Source organism: Notamacropus eugenii, chromosome 6, assembly GCF_028372415.1.
Source record: "Notamacropus eugenii isolate mMacEug1 chromosome 6, mMacEug1.pri_v2, whole genome shotgun sequence".
Taxonomy (NCBI): Eukaryota; Metazoa; Chordata; class Mammalia; order Diprotodontia; family Macropodidae; genus Notamacropus; species Notamacropus eugenii.
The window spans coordinates 172,813,814-172,827,122 of NC_092877.1; the positions used below are offsets into that span (position 1 = coordinate 172,813,814).

A 13,309-nucleotide genomic window follows, 5' to 3' on the forward strand; every position below is an offset into this window, starting at 1 on the left:
AAAAATATTTATAGCAGCACTCTTTGTGATGGCCAAAAACTGGAACTCAAGGGGATGCCGATCAATTGGGCAATGACTGAATAAATTATGGTATATGAATGTAATGGAATACTATTTTGCTATAAGAAATGGTGAACAGGAAGACTTCAGAGAGGCTTGGAAAGACTTATATGATCTGATACTGAGCGAAAGAAACAGAACCAGGAGAACTTTGTGCACAGCAACGACCATAGTATATGAGTTTTTTCTGGTAATCTTGGAACTTCATTGCAATGCAAGGACTTAAAAAAATCCCCAATGGTCTTTTAAGGCAAAGTGCCTTCTGCATCCAGAGAAAGAACTATGGAATTCAATTGCAGAATGTAACAGATCAATTTCATTTGTATTACCTTTTGGCTTGTTATATGATTTCTCCTATTCATTTTAATTCTTCTATGCAGCATGACTGTAGTGAAAATATATTTAATAGGAATGTATGTGTAGAACCTATATAAAATTGTATGCCATCTCAGGGAGAGAGGGGGAAAAAATCTAAGTTATATGGTAGTGATTGTAGAATATGGAAAATATATAAAATTAATTTAAAAAATGTTTTTTAAAAAAGAAGATATAGACTAGTCCAGATGAACAGTTGTGATTCAGAGATAATAAATCAAGGAATGTAGAGTATTAATCTTCTGGGCTTGAAAGTATCTGGAAGTATAATCGTAATGTATCTGGTAATTTCACAAAGCCACATTAGGGCATTTTCTGATATTAAAAACATATCCAGAGGAGGTCTCTGCTACTTAATTACTTGTGTACTCTTGGAGTAGAATCTTGACTTTAACTCCAGTTATCCCTTCCACATCATGACTTTCGCCATCACAGCTTCCAAAGATCAGCATAAAATTAAATAGGAATTTGGGGAAAACTTTGTGGAAGTCACAGATGACATGCAAAGGCCAGCAGATGACACAGAGTCTTTGAACCAGTACTTAACCCACATTTTACAATAAAAACTCTAAACACAGCCCATAAAAGAAAAAAATTCAGACTTCTTCTTTGGTATGAAAGGAGGGACAAAAATTTTATGCAGATTTTCTCAATGCCAGGGAGGCCACATCCCTAGCTGGCAATGTGGAAAGGACAAATGTACTTTGTATTTGCTCTCTTTACATTAAATAGATATAGATACATAATTTTCCTATGAGAATATGAAGTTGTTGAACAGCAAAAATTTTTTGTACTAGACCCTGTGTGAGTAGGGATCATTTCACATTTGTTGGTTTCTTTTTATTTTATTTATACTCCTAGCACCTTGCAAAATGCCTCTCTAAGAGGCACAGAGCAGGTATTTATAAATTGTATTTAACTGATATATTTAGCTTGGTCTCAGTTTTCTCATCTGTAAAATGAGAGAGTAAGACTAACTATACTTTACAATTCCTTCCAGCTCTCTTACCATATGCTGATGCTGGATAAATTCATTCCTCTATTCTTTTGAAATAATTATTTCACATCTGTTTTTGTAATTACTTTGTAGATCTGTGTAAAAGCTAAGAATGTTTTATATTTTGAAATGATCTTCAGGGTCTTCCCTGTGTCATGATGATTATGTCAATTGTCAAACATGTCTGTTACAGTCCTAAAGATATTAGAAAAGAGTCATTTATGGAGTCCATTCTCCCATGTGTGTTTATTTCAAGAATTAAGGTCTTATAAAACTTTTTGAGAGGTACTAGTTTTGAGAAAATTTGTCAGTGATAGCCATCTCTTGTAGAAATTTAGTTTTTCAAAGTGTTTCATCATAAACAACCAAAGCCTTATACTTTACAGAGTATGTGCTAAGAAAAAGAATTTTAACAATAGTTTTTTCTAATAACAGATTTTGAGTTAGTGGAAAAACTCAGAATCAGATAAAAATCTTATTAAATTTAAGACAAAAACGATGTTCTAATTTACCCCCCAATAGACCGGGCTAGACCTATGGCAAAATGATTGTAGTTGGTACTTTCTCATCTCCCTTTGTTATACTTTCCCCTTTTTTGCATGCTCCCATTTCCCTGAATACCCAGGGATGATCATATTCATGCTAACCACTGACAGCTGCTCTATTAGATACCCTACTCATACCTGCCCTAAACTTTTATCTTTATTCTAATAGTAAAAATAGCAACAATCACAGGGCTGTAATTTTTTAACTTATAGTTACATAGCAAATTAAAGTTAACCAATTTCTGCACGCATATCATCTCATTTCATCCTCACAAATAATATGAAGATAAAGTACTATTTATTATACCTTTTTAACAGAGGAGGAGACTGAGAGTGAGAGGAGCTAAGTGACTTCCTCATGACTACTGTCTGGAATTTTAATGAGAACAAATCTAGACCAAATATAGCTATAGATACACAGTTATAGGGGCTGTGAGCAAGAAGAGCCAAAATCACTTGAGAGGAAGAAGGGTGAGTTGCACCTTTTAGAGCAGGACTCCCCTGACTCCAAGTCCAGTGTTCTTTCCATCACACCACATTGCTTCTCCTGCCATGTTATCATCTCATGCCCCAAAGAGAGAAGCCCTCAGCCCTTTCATGTTGTAAAGTGTTTAGTAATGTAAATCATGCTGAAGTGTTCAAAGTTTATGCTGATTTAATGTTTACCATAACTCAGAGGAGTGAATCTGAAACAGACATCCATGAAAGTCAAGACAGTAGGGAAATTATTTGGAAACAGGAAGTCTTTCCAGGAATAGAAAGCATTCTCAAAATGAGACACTAGGGTTAGGATCTACTCTACCCTTACATACTGCCAGCCTTATTGAGGAATAGCATAATAATAGATTAAGAATGGCTAGAGTGCCAATATGATAGGTTCTCAAGTCTAAAACTGAAATCATATGAATTGACTTTGAGAGTCTATAGAACTCAAGGTTTTTTAGGTCTTTATAGTAAGCAAAATATTTGACATCTAATTTCTTATGTTATCTTATGATACCCTGTTACAAGTTACTGGAAGTATTATTCCCATTTTACATATGAGAAAACTGACTGATTGATTAGACTTAAACTTATACAGCTGTCAAGTTGCAAAGTGACTTTATTATATTCTTAGTAATAAAAGAACGCTTTTTCATTTATAGATTTTTGAAAACTATACCTGTTTCTTTTTTTTAATTTCTATTGCATTATCTACAAGTAGTTTATAAGTGGTGAAGTTTTGCTTTATTCGTTGACAATGAATGATTTAAAATGGTTTAAAAAATGGTTTAAAACAGACTTGACTTTCACTCGCTACTAGAAACCAGGATTCAGGAAGCTGATGTAAAAAAAAGAGCTTTATATAAACAAGATATAAACAAGAGCATAGTAATGCACAGCACAGCAAGTTAAGGGGGCAAGAAACCCAGATCACAATGGACTCAAGGAGGGAAATTAGATACCCCCAAAATGGTCTTGGTAGGGAAGAGATGATTAATGCCAACTGTGGGAAGAGTCATTCCTGAATAAGGCCCATATGTGGTGAAGTTCCCGGCTTGAGTGAGACTTAGGTAGGAGGAGTTGCTTTGTGGAGAACAGAAATTGGGAGATCTGACCTGACTATCAGAGGTAATAAAAGAAAGGAGTAACTCATACTACTATACCTGGCCAGAAGAAACTGTGACTATTAACTGTTGACTCAGGCTTAACATAGGTCAAAAGAGTACCAAAGTACAAAACTGTATTTGCCTATATAATTGGGGGCCTTAGGACAACTTAGTCTAAGTGCCCTCATATTAGAATCTTATCTTTCTTCTTCTAATATTAAACAATCAAAACTACAATTATCATAACTTTCTTTAATTGAAGTCTTTTCCCAATTAAACTAATATAAAATTTGGAATTGTAAATATGATATATATGTACTATATATGCTAATATATATATATATATATATATATATATATGTGTGTGTTATATATATACCATGTAAGTGGTAAAAGAATACATTATTACTAGATTTGAAGTGAGAAAGACTTAAGTTCAAATCTCACTCTCTGTCCACCAAATACTGTTCAACATCGATTCATTCATATAAATGTAATACATACATACATACATAAATATATACATATACATATACATACACACACACACACACACACACACACACAAAGAAGGAGATGGAAAGAGAGAGATCATTAGAAGAAAGAGCATTATACATCTGATAGAATTAGAGTTAGGCCTTGGTTCTGACTTTGAAGCTATGCCCCCAAAGACAGTGTGAATATGCCCATGGAAGCCATCTTTGGGATACTGCTTATATCTAGGAATGTCATTTTCTTGGCAACTTAGTGACCCTTTGATTCCACAAAGATGATTGGTTTAGACTTGGTTGGTGTGAATCTGAGTCATGTCTCTGGATCTGACCTTTAAAAGGCAGCAGAAAAATTGGAATTCTTCCAGTATGTTGTCAGTTGGCACTTAAAGCAAATACCATGCTCTACCCAGAAGATGTGATCAAAATGCTAAATTTAGTTTCTTCGCTCTGGTTCACTCCCTCTAGATTAGAGGTATCTTCAAATCCAGGAGAGAAACTATCTTTTAGCCATTTCAAATTAACTAGGTTCCTCCTGATCATACCCTTTCACATATTATACACCTACATGTGTGTCTATATATTTCATATCTAGAGAATCATCAGGATATTTCATATATATATTCAACATAACATTTTGTAAATGATATTGAACATTCATCTTTCCTTAAAACATATAGGTCTTTTTTTTCCTTTTCAAAGCCTATATTTATTCAAGTATCACTTAAAATCTTTTAGTTAAAGGCTTAATCCAATATCAAGTTTTGCATTACCAAGACCTCTTCTAGTAATAATGCTATCAAAGAAATGTTTAAGAAAGTTTCCAAATCCTTTTACAAAATTCTCGGAGGTCGTTTAACTCTATAGTGACCCCCGCCTCCCTGCATTCCCTGTAAAGTATCTCAGCCCAGACCTCCTGTTCCTCTGGCTTTATTACTGGCAATTGATTCCCCATCCCTGCCCTTTTCCCATGGGTGTGGGAAGCTACTCTCACTCTTTCTCTCCTTCCGAATCTAGGATTCGGGACTCGCGTCTTTCACAGCCCCTTCCGGGTGTTCCCAAAGCACCCAGGATATCTGCGCTCCCAGTCCTCTGTTCGGGGCACCAACTGCCAGGCCTAGAGGCCTGTGGGCTACCCGAGTCTTACCTTACCTCTATCGGAGGTCTTCGGTTGGCCAAACCGGATGCTCGTATGAGAGAAAGGACGTTCCAGAGTCGAACAAGGGTTGAGCTTTATTCAGGGTCTGGTTACAAGTGCAGGGGAATTCTTCCTTAGGAGGGAGCAAAGAATCTCCCAAGGAGGCAAAGATCTTACAATAAGAGATTGGAAGTGGAAGTATAAGTGGGGAGAGAGGGGGAGGGGAGAGAGGAGAGAGGAAAAACGGAGCCTTCTGTCCTGTCCGCTCCGCGCCCCTCCACCCAAGAGAACTTTCAGGCTTTTCTGATCCTACTTAAGCTCTTCAGCAGCATAGTTTGCATCTGAATACCGTGCTGTTAGATAACAATAGTGTGCCCAGATCCGGGACAATCTCGAGGGTGGGGAGAGCTCTCTCCCATCACGTTTCTCACGGGAAGAGGCGGAAATACACGAGATAGCTAGGTTCACCTCGATTCCCAGCCGTTTCCTGGGGGGTCTCGTGAGAACTCTAAGATTTAGAAGTTCCCACCTTTACCCGCCCGAGACTGTCCACATGGGATTGAGCTTCCAACCCTAGCAAAAGTTCTGCTTCTGAATCTGGAAAATAGATGCAAAATCTCCTCTCAACTCCAAATTTACAGCCAGAACAAAAGAAGTTTCCAGTATCATCATTATGGACAATAATAGTCAATTTGCTCTGTTCTTTTCTGGGTTCTCTTTTGGGCATTTACTATTACAAATTTGGTGAGAATTATCTTTTCTTGAGACTAAACACAAATTGGATCATTGTATGTAAGGATACTTTGTTTTGGTGATGCTTTCCCCACATGCTATATATTTATGTTGCAACATTTACCTCCTCTCTATCTATACTTATCTACATGTTTCATTTGTCTCTGGAAAGGAAACTATACTATTTTAATGGTGATCTAGAGAGTTCTCCCATTTCATCTTCTCTTCCCACTTCTGTGAAGTTATTATAAGAATTAAAGAAATGAACCAGTCTCCTTTTTTTCCAAGTTATAGCTGGCTGCTGTCTACAAGGCCCTGAGTGACCATCATGTGTACCTTGAAGGGACACTACTCAAGTTATAGTAGGAAGTAGAATTTATCTTAGCTTTCTTATTAAAATCTACGTAATCATAAAGCATGGATTTAGAAACTTAAAAGAAATCAATTTCTGTCTGAATTAAGAAATATTTCAGTTGTAACAGAAAATATAGGAGCTGTTTTCATTCAATGCTCTCTGCCCATCCGTGCAATTTTTGTATTTTATTTAATCATTTCCAGGCATTCTCTTTTCTATTTTGCTCACTATACTTTAATGGTCACTTTGTGTTTAGACTATAGCTTAATGAAGTAAAATATTAATATTTTAAATTAATTCTTTTAAAGTATAAGGCATGAAAATGATTTTTTTAAAAGAAAAATGTTATATTGATAAAATGAAAATAAAACATGTCCAATTAGCTTAGCATAGAAGAAAACTCTATTCTCAACCTGGGACATGACTAGCAAGATAACAAAGTTCACTTGTCTCTTTGCATATAATTGTGATAAACTCTTGACTCTGTTCTTATAGTACTATTTTATTAGATCAACAGATTTTCTGTTGAATGACTAAATTCAAATAAACCCGTGTCTAAATTTATTAGTAATTTCTTTGGATGTCCACATTTTTTTAAAAAAAGATTTTTAATTCTGTGTATTATCTAGAGTTCGCTATTCCTCATGTATTTCGTTGTTCTGACTTGCATTTTAATGTTATTTCATATGTGGCAGGAGTATGAAGAAAGACTAACTAGGGAACTTAATGATGGTTTGTCCAAATTGCTGACAAACTAAATGTTATGATTTCATGCTATACCTGATTTTTAAATATGCTGGAACTCTCTCACAAAGTGTCATCTCACTCTTCTTCATCACTCTGAAGTAACCTTGGATTCTTCTATGCAGGTGATTTAACAGGTTCTTTCCAATAAGGTAGAATAAGCACAAGCCATCTTGTGTTTCTTTCCAGAAGACAAGGCTGGCCAATTACACAGTGACTGAGATCCTGAGGACTAGTCAGTAGGTAATGCAGTTTTTGGCCACTTTAACGTCCTATGAAACAGAAGGATGATTGGTCCTCAATTCTATGTAGTACCTTCTGATCTTCAGATATGAAGTTATTCAGTGGCTTTGGGAGGACTCCATCAAGATTGCTGTTCAAGGATTGTTTGGACTAGAGAGCCATGAAACTCCTAACCATTTCTGAGATTCTATTATTCTATTTAATTCTGTGATTCCACTGTGTTTTTACAGAGGAGGGTCATGAGAGGGGGGAAAAGACACTAAGAATCCCACAACTCAAAAACCATCTACACATATCAGTTGAACTGTTATAATCTTAAGTTATAGTCGATATCCAGTGACCAATACTATTGAAAGAACAAAGCAATATTCATATTGAAAACCTTACTAACAATTTAACCAAAAAATAGAAATTGCAGCTAAATGGAAGTGTGGTTCACATTTTCCTCAAATAGACAAATGAAACAATTGACATGATTGGTTGAACTGTGAGCCCAAAGGCAAAAATCAAACAATTAGTTTTCCTAATTAAGGTAGGAAATAGAGCTCATAGTGAGCATAAGTAAACAGACCACCATGAACATAATTATAACTGTACCTTTTATACTACTTTCTACAAAGGATGACAAATTTGATGAATTGTTCCAAAATCAACACACATCTTGAGTGTGTTAAAATCAACACACATCATAGTGACTGACATTATTAAAGCACTTTTAACTTTGCAAAACATTATGCAGACATTATCTGACTTAAGTTTTAAAACAACTCTGTATGGTAGATGGTTTCCAGGTAAACTTGAGTTCATGTCCTCCCTATCATATGATATATGCTTACCATGGGCAAGTCATTTGACTTCAAAGTGTTTAGGAAACTCTAAGACTAAGTTGGACCACTGTTCATTTTCATGCTTTTCACATGCAGAATTTCTTAACAAGATGAATCATTTGTCCCAAGCAAAATTTAAAAATTACACATATACATAAATATGGTGTGTATACAGCCACATATATATATATGTGTGTATATACATACACACACACACACACACACACACACACACACACACACACACATATATATATATATATATATATATATATATATATATATATATATATATATATATATATATATATACATATGATGTGAATTGGTTTTTTTCTTCTTACTTTTTCCACCAGCTACTGATGAACTTTCTTCTATATCTTGAAGGACTTTTCCAATAGGATTGATGGATGAATCCTCAAGAATGCCAAAGCCCCCAGACTCCTGGATCCTGCACAGGACTCCCGTGGCTAGTGAGAGAAGCCATTTAATTTCATCGAGCCGAGAGGAGAGAAGACTGCCACCATGCCCCAGGTATACCCAGCCCTGTCGGCTGAGCAAAAGAAGGATCTCTCCGACATTGCCCTTCGAATTGTAGCTCCGGGCAAGGACATCTTGGCAGCTGATGAGTCAGTAGGCAGTATGGCCAAGCGCCTGAGCCAGATTGGGGTGGAGAACACAGAGGAGAACCACAGGCAGTATTGTCAGGTCCTGTTCAGTGCTGATGGAAGGATCAAGAAATGCATTGGAGGTGTCATCTTCTTCCATGAGACCCTTTACCAGAAGGGTGATGATGGAGTGCCATTTGTCCGCACCATCCAGGACAAGGGCATTGTTGTGGGAATCAAGGTTGATAAAGGTCTGGTGGCTTTGGCTGGAACTGATGGAGAAACCACCACACAAGGGCTGGACAGGCTCTCTGAACGCTGTGCTCAGTACAAGAAGGATGGAGCCGACTTTGCCAAATGGCGCTGTGTGCTGAAGATCAGTGATCATACGCCCTCTGCCCTGGCCAGCATCTGCCAGCAGAATGGCATTGTACCCATTGTGGAGCCTGAGATCCTTCCAGATGGAGACCATGATCTCAAATGATGCCAGTATGTCACTGAGAAGGTCCTGGCTGCTGTCTACAAGACCCTGAGTGACCATTATGTGTACCTTGAAGGGACACTACTCAAGCCCAACATGGTGACCCCTGGTCATGCCTGCCCCTTCAAGTACACCCCTGAGGAGATTGCCATGGCAACTGTTTCTGCCCTCCTGCCTCCTGCTGTCCCAGGTGTGACATTTCTGTCTGGAGGTCAGAGTGAGGAGGAGGCCTCCATCAACCTCAATGCCATTAACCGCTGTCCACTCCCCCGGCCTTGGGCATTGACCTTCTCCTATGGACGTGCCCTGCAAGCCTCTGCTCTCAGCGCCTGGCGTGGGCAGAGGGACAATGAGAGCGCTGCCACTGAGGAGTTCATCAAACGGACAGAGGTGAATGGACTTGCTGCCCAGGGCAAGTATGAAGGAGGTGGAGAAGATGCAGGGTCAGCTGGGCAGTCTCTCTACATTGCTAATCATGCCTACTGAGACTGTGAACCCCGGTCACTCCTATTCCCAGCCCATGCCATCCATACTAAGCTTTACCTGTAGACACTGTCATGAACCAAATAGCTATGCAGAGCAGTGAAAATAACACCCTTTCCTCCCTCTGCTCAGGCACCCAAGCATCACTCCCCTGTACTGTTATACCTTGGGGAGGGAGGAAAAAGAGAGCCCCTGAGGACTGGACAGGAGAATTTGGGTGAGCGGCTGCTTGATTTGAGCAAGATATCTGAGTTCCCACTCCCCGACACTGTCTTTGTGTGATATCCTACTACTTGCTATACCCATGATTCTCTAGCTTCTTCCTGGACTCCCAGGGTTATGGGGTTGGGCCCCAATTCATGCCACACCTTCCACGTGGCTATGTTGTGTAGTGCTTAAATAAACGTTAGTGAAATTAGAAAAAAAAAAAAAAAGAATGCCAAAGCCAAATCAGAATCCAGAAAAATGCTCACTTTCAGGTAAGAAATAATGTTCATTTGTGTAATGAACTATGTTTAATATTGTTTAATGGTTTTTCCACTAAGTATATGAATGTGAAAAAATTCTAATGTATTTAAAAATATGTTGTGTCAAGTTTTAATTATACAATCTATATATTTATAAGTATATATATGTGCAATTCTTCATTAAAAACTTTTATTTCTTTATATTTTTAATACTCTCCCTCAAATTGTTAATTGTTGCTGGTACTCTAGAAACCACTAAATTGGCTAAAATTCTTTAGTTATCTATCTTTAAAGGTTGTAATGTGTTTTCTATTTAAGAAAATAACAAAAAAGATAGACAGTTTTACTAATTTTTGATATAGAACTGCTAAACCAATTGGGAATTTTAATTGAAGATGAGGACCAGCTTACTTTCAGATGTTTTTTTCTTCAATTTTGTCATTGCTGGAGAAGACTGGGCTGACATCTGAGTGCCTGCTGCTGATTGCTAGCATCTCAGTGGATCAACAGGGGCTACCTCAGAGTTGTTTTGATTGGCATATCTCTAATCACTACTGATTAAGAACATTTTTCCACATGACTATGAATAGCTTTAATTTCTTTCTCTGAAAACTGCCTGTTCATACTCATTGAACATTTGTCACTTGCCGAATGACTTATGTTTACATAAATTTGACTCCTTTTTCTATATGTTTTAGAAATGAGGCCTTGATCACAGACACTAGTTATAAAAATTCTTTCCGAGTTTTCTGCTTCCCTCCTAATCTTGGCTGGTTTTTCTGCTCTATTCTTCCCTATCCCTCCAAAAACAAAACCCCACAAAAACAGAATAAGTGGGAAGGAGGGTATAGCCAAGGTGGTGGAGTGAGACTATGTACTCCCCTAACTTCTACCACAAATTTCTTCAGATATCACTAAAAATTTTAGAGTGACAGAATCCACTAGTAGACAAGAATGTGGCAGATTTCCAGCCCAGGACAGCCCAGAAGGTAGACAAGAAGGATCTGTTACACAGAGCAGGGGGAGCCCAGAGTGAACAGGCTGTACCAGCAGGAACTGCAGAGGCAGACTGAATCAGAAACAGCAGTGCAGATTCTCAAAAAATCAGTCAAGGACAGGAGTGCAGCAGAACTGAGGGAGAGAGAAACATGGAAACTCAAGTAACATCAGCTGCTCCTGAGACTATGAGCCCACAGATAAAATGCCTGTAAGTCACCCACCTGAATTTCTGGGAGCCAACATAGCAGAATGATCTCTAAGTGTTCAGACACTCCCCTTGTTGACCTTGAAAAACTCAGAGAATATTTCCCCAGGAAAAATTCTGGAATTAGTGGGATCAGGTGAAGGGATGAACAGTCTCCTGGTTGAAGAGACTAGGAAAATCATTAAGGAGATACTCTGTTGCTGTGGCTTAAGGGGAACAATATAGGACCCAGAGCTGTCCCAGATAGCCCAACCTCAGAGAACCAAGAGGAGATAATGAACCCCAGAGGGGATGAAACCAATAAGCACCAACCCCAGGACCCCAGGTGTACCTTATCACAGCCAAGTGAATTGGGAAGACAGTAACACAGACGGGAGCTCACCAACCACTGAGCCTGCCTGTACTCTAGTTCAGGAGAGGAGACCTCTGGCAGTCAGACCACCCCTCCCTCACACCTCATGCAGTGAGCTCCAGGGTATCTCCAGGGAAACTCAGAGCTCTGTTCAGGTCTGTGCTCTCTGAGAAGGTGCTGTACACCACTCAATCTTCTATTGGCCCTTCTGTAGAAAACAAGAAAGCACATATGTCCCCTCCACCATCTGTTGGGATGGTGCTGGGAGCAGTGAAGGACAAGGTAGCTGAACCTGCCTCTGGTCCTGCCGGAGTATCCCATACCACTAGTGTGGCCTTTCAAGACTCACTAGATCCTTGCTGACTGTGGGCTTTACTGGATACAAGGAGCATGGAAGGTTTATGGGAGTAACCGTGGTCAATCCAGAGGATCTCTCAGATGGAACTGATGTTTCTATGGGAAAACATATTGTTCTTCTGGGAGTTTCAGATCTGAGCCCATTTGTGATCATGGCCACAATGAGGTGAGTACCCCCAGTGGTTATTGAGCCTGGAGGGATTTTCTCAATAACTGTCTTCTTTCAGTCTCTGAAACAGAATCTTTCACTGTGGAGTTAGTCATGTGGATACTAGTAGACTCTGTTGATTTGCTTGTCAAGTCAGACCCAGTAACCCACAAACTATGCCCTTGGAAGGAAATGCTATCAGCAGAAGAGTTGGTTAGTATGTGTGCAGATTTGGTGTTCTTCTGGCAGGGATATCCATTTTCTCTCACTGCGATTCTTTCTTTCCTTGGGATAATGCCCAGTCTCCAAGACCTCACTTTCCTCTCCAATATACATCATGGGTACTTCATCCTTTAAAGCCCTTTCATCAGCCCTGCTAGGGACTTGAACCTACACTCTAGCCATTTTTCCTAGAGCCACTTTACTGCTCTGACACCCACACCAAAGACTAGTCTTGTGGGATTTGTGCTTAGTCCCTAAAAAGTCTGCCCTGAGGTGATAGAAGCCAGGATGACAGAGCAGAAAGATGCACATACTCTAGCTCTTCCCCCACATCCCATAAAATACCTGTAAAAAGTGACTCAAAATAAATTGTAGAGCAGCAGAATCCACAGAAAGACAGAGTGAAAGAGATTTCCAGTCCAAGGTAACCTGGAAGGCCGACAGGAAAGGTCTATCATACAGGGCATGAAGCAGAGTCCACCCCAGCCTTGGTTGCTTAGTACTGGGAAGAACAGGACCAGAAACAGCCTTGGGGAAGTAGTCCCCAGCAAGCAGCAGAGGTTCTCAGATCCCTCAACCCACAAACAACAAAGACAAATTCAAAGGTCAATGAGAAGCCTTTTTCAACTGGGTGAGAAGGGAGCAGTGCCCTCCCTTAGACCTGGTTGGGTTCATAGCAGAGTCAGAAGCAGCAGAAGCATGGGCCACAGCATAGTCCATTTGTGGGGCCATCCTGCAAAACCCCTGGGGGAACTGAACAGCTGATCTGAACCTCAGCCCTGAGTGGTGCCCCCCACCCCATTAAAACTCCTGGGGGAATTGAGCAACTGATCTGAATCTCAGGTCTGAGCATGATCCTCGAGAGTGGGAGAGTTGGAGGTGGCTGTGGAG

The 13,309-nt window shown here is 39.3% G+C and overlaps 1 pseudogene; it reads left to right on the plus strand.

The window, feature by feature from the left end:
• Positions 1–8,575: 8,575 nt before the first annotated feature.
• On the plus strand, positions 8,576–9,845 carry LOC140510998 (fructose-bisphosphate aldolase C-like; annotated as a pseudogene).
• The last annotated feature ends 3,464 nt before the right edge of the window (positions 9,846–13,309 follow it).